Below are 11,566 nucleotides of genomic sequence, written 5' to 3' on the forward strand. Positions count from 1 at the left end.
CTCACTCACCTGACAAAGATGTATTGAGCACCTACACCACGTACCTGGCCACATTCTAGGTGTCTGGGAGAGGGAGGTAAACAGGAACGATGAGACCCTTGCTCTCATGGGGCTTACCCTGAAAATTCACCAAAATATAGGTGAACAGCTGAGTAAATAAGACCTTTTCAGAGAGTGCTGTGAAGAAAGTACAGCAGGGCAGTGGACTAGTGGGGTGTGGGGGCAGCAGGATGGGCCTCCCTTCGCTGCGGTATCTGGGGAGAAGCCCCTCTGACCCGTTAGGGCTGAGACTTGGATGTGGAGGACAGGGCGGGCGTGTAAAGTCTGCCAGAGGGCACAGTGAGTTCAAGGCTGGGAGGTGGGGACAGCCACGTGGTTGTATTTTGGGGAACAGAAGGGCCAGAGAAACTGTGGAGCAAGGGACATGGCTTTATTCTAACTGGAGATGCAATGAACTAAATTCCTAATTTTCAACTCACTGCTTGCAGGGGCCCGTTCTTTCCCTAACTGGAAGACTGTGATATGTAGAAAGCAGTGACAAGGTTTAATTTAATTTAGATTGTTGAGGCCCATCAAATTATTCCATTCCCACCCCCTGGGCCCTTCTCTTTCCTGCCCTTGAATCTCATCTTCCACTTGGTCCTTTGACAGGGACGACTCGCCTTGTGACGTGGAGTCCCTAAGCCATCCAATTTCCTGCGCATTATTAAAATTGTTAAAACACGGAATCCAGGTACCGTTGTTATCTCTTTTATTGATTCATACAGAAAAGAAACAGCCAAAGAAAAGGAAAAAAATAATCACGTGACCTTGGATCCATATCAGCTCAGCACAGCTGAACAAAGGCTGGGGAAATTTTCTGGTTGATGTGCGAGATTTCATTCTCGGAACGGCGATGCTTCGAAACAATGATACCACCCATGGCTTTTGTTGATGGAGGGCTCATAGAGGCTGTCTGGTGCTGAGGGGTCAGGGAGGGAACTGCTTCTGCATAGGACATTATTTGTTTCAGCAGGCATTTAGTGAGCACTTGGTGTGTACCGAGCATGGCTCTAAGCACTTCGCAGGCGTGATCTCATTGATATTATTAGCCCCATTTCACAGATAGGAAAACTGAGGCCTGGAATGGTGGTTTCCTGTTCCTCACAGAGTGAGTAAGAGATAGAACCTGGATTAGCAGCAGTCTGTTTCACAGCCCGTGCTAGTCGGCCCACCTGGTTGACTGATGCAGCTGGGTGACCTCGGCCCAGGTGTTTTACCTCCCTGTGTCTCGGGTTTCTTCTCTGGAAAGTGAGGACAATAGTTACACTTTCCCGATGAGGCTGTTGAGAGGATCAGATGGGCGCCAGGAGCCTGGCAAGCGCTGTATAGCTATAAGCTGTATTACATCTGAAAATCCACCATTGGAAAAATAAGGCAGACGATCTTCTGTGGGAACCACAAGAATCAGGATTCCAAGATGCTCCCCCTCTGCCTATACCTGGGGCTGTAGCTCCAACAGTCACAGTTCACCGTGATCAGCCTCCCAGATATCACGCAGGCTGTTCTCCGTGGGGGGTTCACACTCTCCTAGTAAGTGTTTCACTTGCGGCTTCTCTGGAGTGGCTGGTGTGTGCGTGTATTTGTGTGCTTGTATGTGTACGTGTGTGTATGTGTGTATGTATGGGTGTGTACGCGTGTGTGATTGTGTTTGTGCATGTGCACGTGTCTACCTGGGTTACAGAAGGGACTCTGGGGTCAGATGGCCTAAGATTTAACCCCACTCATCAGCTACTCATTAGCCTACAACCTCAGGCAAATGACTTAACTCTGTGGTGCTTCTGTGTCCTCCTCCATGCTGTGGTGACAATCATAGCCCCCCCACCTATAGGGTTGATGTGAAGATTAGATGAACTAGTCTGTATGAAGCTCTTAGATGGGGCCTGGCACAGGACTGGTGCTGGACACATGTCATTACCAGCCGTGATCCCCAGGTGTCTGCTGCACACCAGCTCCACACAGGACCCTGGGGTGAATGCCATGTAGACCCCTTTCCTTCAGGCAGCGCCAGCCTTGGGGGAGGCGAGTGTTCCAGCCCACTGCTAACTAGCTGGGTGACCTGGGCCAGCTTCTTCACCTCTCTGTGCTTTCACTCACCTCTGGAAAGTGGGGACAATAGTCACACTTACCCGAGGATGACACTGAGAGGATTCAACAGGCGCCAGGAGCCCAGCAAGGGCTGCATAGCTTTTACTGCCATTCCTATCATTGTCATGTCTCTGTTTGTTCTCTGCCCCTGGCCGCTTCCCTGTTCCTCTAGTAATCTAGATGCTTTCCTGCCTGGTGGTCCTGCCGCTCCCTCTGCGTGGCCCTCACCTCCTCTGGATCTTCATTTAGTGACTTCTGGTCACACATTGCTCCCTTGGGAGGCCTCCCAGCCAGGCTATCTGATGGAGCCATCCAATGGAGCTCTTCATCCACCACTGGCCACTCTCCAGCCAAAAGTCAGCAAACTACAGCAGGGGGACAAATCCAGTCTGCTGCCTGTTTTTGTCAATAAAGTTTTATTGGGACACAACCACATGGATCTGCCCGTGTATCATCTATGGCTGCCTTCAAGGGCTTGGTTGAGTATTTGCGACAGAGACTATATAGACCAGAAAGCCCAAAGCATTTTCTATCTGATCCCTCTGGCTGCATGGAGGAGATGGGGTGGGTGTTGGATGTTGGATGAGGCTGGGGGGAGACCTTCTGTCCTTGCACAGCAGAGAGAATGCTGAGGGTTCCCAGACACTGGACCTGCAGGCAGAGCGATTATGTCGAGCAAAGCTGACTCTCAGAGGCCAGGTAGGCCCTGACCGTTCCAAAGGTAGGTCACATTTCTGGCCCCCAATATTGTTGTCTGAGAAACGGAAGATTTGAGACTCTGGGATTCAGATAAGGGCCCTTCTGCCTCTAAAGTTTTGCGTGTCTGCGCTGCCCATGACTTCACAGAAAGTTTGTTGGCTCCTGTTCTATTCTGCTATCCCATCTGATTTCCATCAACCCTGAGTTGGGTTCCCAGAAACAGACACTGGGACGAGGATTTGAGAGTAAGGAGTTTATTTGGGAGGTGATTCCAGAAAACCCCACAGGGGAAGTGGGGCAGTGAGACGGGGGTGTGTGTGTGCTATCACACCAGTCCCCTGCTTCCCATCGATCGTTGGCAGAGGGCTGCATCTGGGGCTTCAGATCCCAGCACTTCCCAGGGGCCAAGAGAAACCCTCAGCTAGAGCCTGGAGCTCGTGGTCAGATACCTGCCCAGCAAGGACTGGCCGTGTGTGGAGGGCGTGTGGGCTGCACCAGCAGCTCTCACACCATCACAGCAACAATTACTTTCCAAAGGCATTTAGTTAAGTGAATTGCATGTCTATGCCTGTTTCCCTGTCTGATTGGGGCCTCATCACCTGGGCCTTCATGGAGGGTGGGCATCGACGAACACTGGCTGAGGGCAGCAGAGGTGTTTCTCTCCTTCGGTCTCTCTGCCATCACAGGATTCCATGCTTTCCCTGCCCCTGTTTATATCTGATCTTATAAGCAGGACCGATGTCATGATTCCACCTCTCCTTCTGTTCATTTCTGGTTCTTTTTGGTTGAGTAGTTGCAACAGAGACAACTCTTTCTTCACTGATTTCACCTTTTATACATGCAAATTGGGAGCGACCCCATGGTCTCCAAGGCTGTGTCTGTCCCAGATTTGTAGCACACAAAACTCTTCCAGGCACAGCCACATTCAGCCCAGAAAGCTGAATGCATTGAATGATTCTTCTGGGATTCTTCCTTCTTCCTTCTTCCTTCTTCCTTCCTTCCTCCTCCTCCTCCTTCTCCTTCTTCTTCTTCTTCTTCATCCTCTTCCTCTTCTTTTGTTTGAGATGGAGTCTTGTTCTGTCACCCAGGCTGGAGTACAGTGGTGCAATCTCAGCTCACTGCAATCTCTGCTTCCTGAGCTCAAGCGATCCTCCTACCTCAGCCCCTTGAGTAGCTGGGACTACAGGTGCATGCCACCACACCCAGCTAATTTTTTGCATTTTTTGTAGAGACAAGGTTTTGTCATGTTACCCAGGCTAGTCTTGAACTCCTGAACGCAAGCAATTCATCTGCCTCAGCCTTCCAATATGTTGGGATTACAGGTGTGGGCCATCCTGCCCAACCTCCTTCTGTTCATTTCTTACCAGGCATGGTGACCTTGCCTGGGATAGTGAATAAGCCAAGACACTGAGCAAGAAACTCAGATGGCAACATCTGGTTTAAGATTTGCTCCTCATGGGTTGTGGGAGCTTGGGCAGACACATAAGACTTTAGAGGCAGAAAGGCCCTTATCTGAGTCCCAGAGTCTCAAATCTTCACATTTTCAGACAGGGACATTGGGGTTTGGAAATGTGACCCACCCATGGAACAGTCAGGGTCTACCTGGCCTCTAAGACTCAGCTTCATTCGACATAATCTCTCTGCCTGCAGGCTCAGTGTCTGGGAAGCTTCAGCATCCTCTATGCTGTGTGAGGACAGAGGATCTCCCTTCAACCCCACCCAACATCCAACACCCACCCCACAGCCAACTCCCACCCCATCTCCTCCATGCAGTCAGAGCGATCATTCAATGCATGAAACCCTGCTGTCTAAACGCTTCTATGGCATCACCTGGCCCCAAAAATAAAGATGGAAGCTCCTGAATGTGCTGTGTCGGTGGAACTGGGTTTGATTGTGAGCAGCAGAGACCTAGAATGATAGAGGCCAAAATAAGGTAGAAGAAACAGAGAAAAGTCCCCCATGCCTGGGCCCAGTCATCAGGATAGAGTGTCAACAGGACAGTCAGAGAGGTAGGCAGGAGCTGCATCTCAGGGGGCTGGTAGGAAGCTGGATTGCACTCTGTGTGTGTGGGATGAAGTCACAGGAGGATTTTGAGCAGGGGAGCCACATAATTTTATTGACTTTAAAAAGGTATACTTGTCTTAGTCTCCATATTACATTTGTTTCAATGACTACTAGGTTAATATCTCTCCTCCCCCACTTCTACCCCAAATGAACTGTCCATGGCCACAGGAACCACATCTATGTTTTTCTCAGCTTCTGTATGTATCTACGTATGTCCTGCTTCTAGCACATTGCTTGGCCTGTGGCTGATACTCAGTGAATATTTATAAAAGAGAGAAGGGAGGAGAGGAAAGGTGAGTCTTGAGCCAGGGCAACCCTTTCTTCACTGATTTCCCCTTTTATGCATGCAAATTGGGAGCGATCCCATGGTCTCCAAGGCTATGTCTGTCCCAGATTTGTAGCACACAAAACTCTTCCAGGCACAGCCACATCAATGCTGAGGTTGACTGTATGTTGAGCAAGAAAAAGTAATGACAGGAGTCACGTTGACTGCGATTCAATCATCTAAAAAGACAGGGGCCTTTAGGCATGTGGGTTTGGCACCGTCTGTCACCACTGAGAGGTAACTAGAGGATGATTTATTGCAACCTTTTCTGGTGTGATAAGAGCTAGTTGCTTAAAGGGGAAAAACAGATCATCCATGGCTGCTTGCTTAAAGAGTTCAGTGAGTATTTATTCTTCTTTTCAGCCATATAGAAACTTGGAACAACTTTCCTGTGTTCAGCAAACTTTACATCTTCTGCAGACTTCAATTACTCAGTTATCCAGTGCTACCTTACTTAGGAAGGGCTAGGTCCAGTGGCTCTCGTTGTACTAATGCTATGTACCCATAGACATATATTTTGAACTGGAATCTTGTAACTTTAAGAAACAGGAGCCTCATTCAATCTTTTCTCAGGATGGCCCATTAGTGGGAGGAGCTACATCCAGGTCCACAGGATATACTGATAGGGGATATGTATCAGACGTGAGAGTCCCATATTGGTATTTTCGGTAGTAGAGGCTATAGTGTCGGTACCCAGAGGTATTTTCATGTGAACAGCTCTGTGGTAAGATTTGGACCAAGTTCCTGGCTATGTAACTTTAAGTCTAATTATCTAGCCCTTCTGGGTAGATCTCCTAGTTACCTGCTATGTTTTAGCAAGTTTCTGCCTAAATTTACTGGACAGAGTTCTGTTGTTGGCAACTAAAGCCCTGACTCATACATGGTACAGATATGTGAAGTTGCCTATGGAGTACCAGAGAGGAAGATGGGAATAAAAGGGGGCACATGCACTTGGACTTAACTAGGACCCTGGAACCGGGAAGCCGGCACACGAGGTGGGCTATCTGCAATTGATCGTACGCATTTCCTTTTATTTAGTCATTGAGAAAATATTTATTGTGCACAAACTATCCCAGGCACTGTGCTCAGTGCTGGGGGTAAAGTACTGAGCAAGACGAAGTTCCTGTTCTCACTGACCTTCCATGCTGGTTGGAGAGATGGCAAGAGATGGAAAATGAATCAATAAGACATTTTGAGATTGTGATAAGTGCTGTGAAGAATGGTTTGATAAAAAGTGATGACTGTGGAAGGCTACTTTAGCCAGGGTGGTCAGGGAAGGCTTCTGAGGAAGCTAACCTTGGGGATGCGGAGGATCCAGCCATGCTAGGTGCTAGGGAGCATGTGTCCTGGTGGGAGAAGCAATGAGTGCAACAGTCCAGAGCAAGAAAGGTCTCCATGTTAAAGGAACGCTAAGGGCCAGATCGTGCAGAGCCTCCTCGGGCACATTGAGGAGTTTGGATTTTATTTCACTACAGTAGGAGGTCATTGAGGAGATTTAAGCAAGGAAGTGACGTCAGGATGTGCATTTGTGAAAGCAGAGCTTGAGCCGGTGGGGGTGGCAGGGAGCAGGGGCACCTAACATGAGTGGAGAGCTGCTGTGGAGTGGATGTTTGTCCTCTCCAAACATCGTGTTGCAATTTGATCCCCAGTGTTGGAAGTGGGGCCTAATGGGGGGTGTTTGAGTCACGGTGGCAGCAGATCCATCATGCATAGATTAAGTGCTCCCTCATGGGTGAGGGAGTTCTCACTCTGTTAGTTCCCATGAGAGCTGGTTGCTGAAAAGAGCCTGGAACCTCCCCATCTTGCTCTTCGTTCCTCTCTCGCTATGTGATCTCTGCACACGCCAACTCCCTTCACCTTCCACTGTGAGTGGAAGCAGCCCGAGGCCCTCATCAGATGCAGACGTCCGATCTTGAACCTTCCAGCCATCAGAATCATGAGCCAAATATTTTTTCTTTATAAATTATGCAGACTCGGGTATTCCTTTATAGCAACACAAAGCAGACTAAAACAGGAGCTGTTTAGAGACCTAGCATCCAGGGTTTTTACTGGGGCAGCACCCTCTGCTTAGCACGCACCAGGATTCCAGACACATGGAGGAAAGTAGATGCCCAGCCTAAATCACATTGTTTGCAGCAAGGAGGCTATTGTAATTTTCCGACCAAGAGATAATGAGGGCTTGGGTAAAGGTGGGGGTGATAGAGAAGAGAAAAGTGAATGGATGAAGAATCTACTTGGGAGGTAGTGCTGTCAGAAAATGTTGATGGATTGGGTGTGGAGTGTGAGAGAAAGTGACTGTCAGTCTTAGTCAAATGGACACAGATTATCATGGGAGAATCCATTACCATCATTAAGCACTTTAGAGTTCAAGAAATGCTGCTTCATACATCTCTCTCACTTAACCATGGGCAATTCACAGTAGAAAGGATCTTAGGGGGCATCTAGTGTAGCTGTCTAGTGTAGCTGTGTACTTTGACAGGTGAGGAAACTGAGACTCAGGGAGGAGAAGTATTTTTTTCAAGATTACACAGAGAGTCCATTGCAGACACCAGCTTGGAATCTGTGTTCTTTGATTTCCAAGTAAGTGATCTTTCAATACGCCATTTTTATGGGAGGATTGGAAAGATTATAAACAATAGAATGTTAAAGCTGGAAAGGATCTTGTGCTGGTTCTTAAGTTACTGTTTCTCATCCCCAAACTCAACCTTTTAAATTGCATTCTATGATGTTGAAGCTAAGACTTTACATTTATTCTTTATTAAGTTTGTTTCTTGCTGGGCTCCACCCACTTGGGATAGCAGCCTGGGCCCAATTAGGGGATAGAAACCACACAGCGATTTAAACAGAGAAAATGTTACATACATAATTATTAAACTATGATAAAAGAATAACTGTAGAATATTTTAAAAAGTATATATGGCTCCCTAGGGCTAAGAGAATGAACCCAAGGAAGGACAAACTTGGAAAAGGGCCCCTTCCTATGAATAGGGTTTAGAGCTCCTTGTGGAAGGTAGTTTGCTAACCCCTGACTTAGCTTATTGGTATACAGGAAGAGCACCTCATGCAGTCACTAATATTCTGAAGTCAGCAATCCCTTCTCTCCATCTCCACTGTTGCCATTTTGGTCCAAGCCATCATCATCTCTCAACTGACTATTGCACTAGTCTCCTGACTAGGCTCTTGGTTTCTGTCTTGACTCTGTATAAGGTCAGGTTTCCTAGAAGCAGAGCCTTTGTCAGAGGGCTTATCCATGTGACTTATTGAGAAGCTGCTCCTGAGAGAAGGGAGTGAGGGTGCAGAATAGGTCAGGAAAAAAAAAGAGCTAAGCAAGGAAGGAGAGTAACTTCAGCCTGGTCCCATGGAAAGCCTGGGAGCATGAATTGTACCCTAGAGTTGGTCCCAGTCTGAGGCAGGGGGCTGGCATTTGCATCTCCATGCTAGTCACTGGCTATGGGCTGCCCTAGGGTGAGCATGGAGGTTGCAGCTTATTGGACAAGGAAGTTCTCATGTGGCCTAGGGCAATATGCTGGGGAGGGGGATGCCTGTGAGCCATTTTCAGACACCACTCAAAATGGCTGGGGCAGGCTGGGCGCGGTGGCTCATTTCTATAATCCCAACACTTCGGGAGGCTGAGGTGGGTGGATCACCTGGAGTCAGGAGATTAAGACCAGCCTGGCCAACATGGTCTCTATTAAAAATACAAAAAATTAGTGGGGCGTGGTGGCGGGCACTTGTAATCTCCACTACTTGGGAGGCTGAGGCAGGAGAATCACTTGAACCCAGGGAGCGGAGGTTGCAGTGAGCTGAGATAGTGCCATTGCACTCCAGCCTAGGCAACAAGAGCCAGACTCTGTCAAAACAAAAAACAAAAAACAAACATAGTTGCACATGCACAGTAAAGGGGATCCAGGCAAGGGTCTGATTGCATCCACTCCCACTCCAACAGTCTATTAATAGACAGTGGTCAAGGTGGTCTTCCTCTTCAAGTTCAGGTTCAGGTTCAAAGACAGAATGGGTCAGTCTTGTGATGGGGACTGTGAGATTTGCTGGGCTGCTGTAGGATCTGCCAAGGGACATTAGAAGAAAGGCAGGAAACCACACTGGGGTTAGAATCCCAGAGAATTTTATTTCAACTCCGGCCCTTTCTGGCTGTGAGGTCTCGGGTGAGTGTCTTCTCTCGCTGCATGCATTTCATCCCCTAAAAATGGGACATCCACACCTGCCAGAGGGCCTAGCTCTGGGGTCATCCTCCGAAGCCCACCACTGCTGCTCCTGCTTCATGCATTGGCAGTAATTTTGAATGACTTGCTGGTTGTTCACATAGGTTAAAAAGCTGCTTGAAATGATTTGAGCCCAGAACTGAATTCCATTTTACATAGAAATACAATTTTATTTTTACTGTTTTAAACTGAGTTTTACCACACTGTTCCCATGGTGTAAACCACAGGAAGATTGTATTCAGTTTTTTTCAGGATGTATTGAATGTTGCTCACCAATTTGAAGAAAATCACCTTATCAATGGCAGAGCCTCTTGTGGTGTCTGAGTTGCCCAGAACAGTACAGCTGTAGTCAGTCTTCATCTGTGGCTTCGTTCACTGCGATTTTGAGTCCAAGTTCAAGCGTCTGATGACATTACTACATATTCTAGCTTAGTCATGCCAGGTGTATTACTCTGTTCTCACGCTGCTATGCAGAAACACCCGAGACTGGGTAATTTATAAAGGAAAGAGGCTTAACTGACTTACAGTTCTGCAGGGCTGGGGATGCCTCAGGAAACTTACAATCATGGCAGAAGGGGAAGCAGCTTGTCCTCCTTCACATGGTGGCAGCAAGGAGAAGTGCAGAGTGAAGTAGGGGGAAAGCACCTTATAAAACCATCAGATTATCCTGAGAACTCACTCACTGTCACAAGAAAAGTATGGAAGTAACCACCCCCATGATTCAGTGACCTCCCCACAGGTCCCTTCCATGACACGTGGGTATTATGGGAGCTACAGTTCAACATGAGATTTAGGTGGGGACACAGCCAGACCATATCACCAGGGCACTTACATGTTGAACAATGTTTTATTTTATTATAAATTCCTTTCTTTTTCTCTTTATATCCCTCTGGGGAAATTATGTTGATTAAGAAATATGCATGTAGCTAGGTTATATTTTCTATGAATTTCATTTCAGTTGAGTAAAGGGAAAGTGATAAAATATTTGTGTTAAAAGCCTGGCACTGACTCTGATAGAGTTGAGAATCACACATCTACAAAGAATTAGCTACATCTTCTCTTTCCATAGGGAACCCACAGCCTCACTGAGAGATACCTTGGAGCTCTTTGTTAGTTTGAGTCACATTTTACAAGGAAGGACTTTCTGTCCTCTCCCAACCGCTGTCCTTTGCTAGGACTCCTTAAGAGGGAAAACAGTCCCTCTTAAGGAGTCTGCTGGAGTCCTGTGTAATCAGTTAGCCCACATCCTGGGCCACATCAACTCTCCTGAAATAGTCCTACTAGCGTGAGTGTGGCTGTCTCACTCCCCTTTGCTGGAGGAACAGACCTGGACTTCTGCCAAATTGAGGTCCCTGCCTGGTGAGTAAGTAATTTGTTTCCTCCATAGGAGATGGAGCGACAATCAAGAAACAAACAAACACATTTTTTTTTTAAAGGCATAAAAGCTTAGTCATGCAAATCAAGACAGAGGAGAGAGGGTAAAGAAAAGGGCCTTATTCATATTCTGCAACTTCAGCAGGCCCTGGCCCATGGGCTGATTTCTATTAAAACACTCCGCCCAGGGCAGCCAACACTCCGGCTCATTAATAAAGGTTTGTCCCAACTGGAGTAAACACCACCCGTTCCCAGGACACCCAGAAGCAGAAAATTAACCAGAGGTGAACTGGGTCATTAGCTGCGGCACAATACGGGTCATCCTAGATTAATTTAGTCCCCTTCAACTGGAGGCTCAAAGAGAGTAACCGGTTCTCATAGCGGGGGACAGTGACTTAGCAGTGTGTTGAGGTCTCTTGGATACCAGGCCAGGAGCTGTCATTATGATTCATGGCGCCTCTGACATCACTCGGTGGTTTTGTGATGCAAAGTTCACATGTCTGAGCACACATAAGGGATGCTGTGAATACGTGTGTATTTGTTGTGTGCATGCCTGCAGAATGGGACACAGAGACTCACGCTATTCATCAGGGATTTGTTTTAATCAGGTAGGTAAGATCCCCAGACACAGAAAGGACTGTCATGTGGGAAGACATTCATTACACTCTAGGTCCCAAGAAGCGGGAGACACGGCATGCTCTGCAGGGCCACAGGGGGAACCTGGGAACCCGGGGAACTGTGCTCTGCAGGGCCGCAG

At 47.6% G+C, this 11,566-nt stretch overlaps 1 long non-coding RNA gene across 1 annotated transcript in view; it reads left to right on the top strand.

Moving 5' to 3' along the window:
* Positions 1–11,291: 11,291 nt before the first annotated feature.
* Positions 11,292–11,566, top strand: part of LOC111528288 — a 1,037-nt gene continuing 762 nt past the window's right edge. Inside the window, exon 1 of the long non-coding RNA XR_002726927.1 lies at positions 11,292–11,417. This is a non-coding gene — a long non-coding RNA (uncharacterized LOC111528288). The remainder of the gene's footprint in view (positions 11,418–11,566) is intronic.

The sequence above is a fragment of the Piliocolobus tephrosceles genome, chromosome 20 (genome assembly GCF_002776525.5).
Source record: "Piliocolobus tephrosceles isolate RC106 chromosome 20, ASM277652v3, whole genome shotgun sequence".
NCBI classification, from domain to species: domain Eukaryota; kingdom Metazoa; phylum Chordata; class Mammalia; order Primates; family Cercopithecidae; genus Piliocolobus; species Piliocolobus tephrosceles.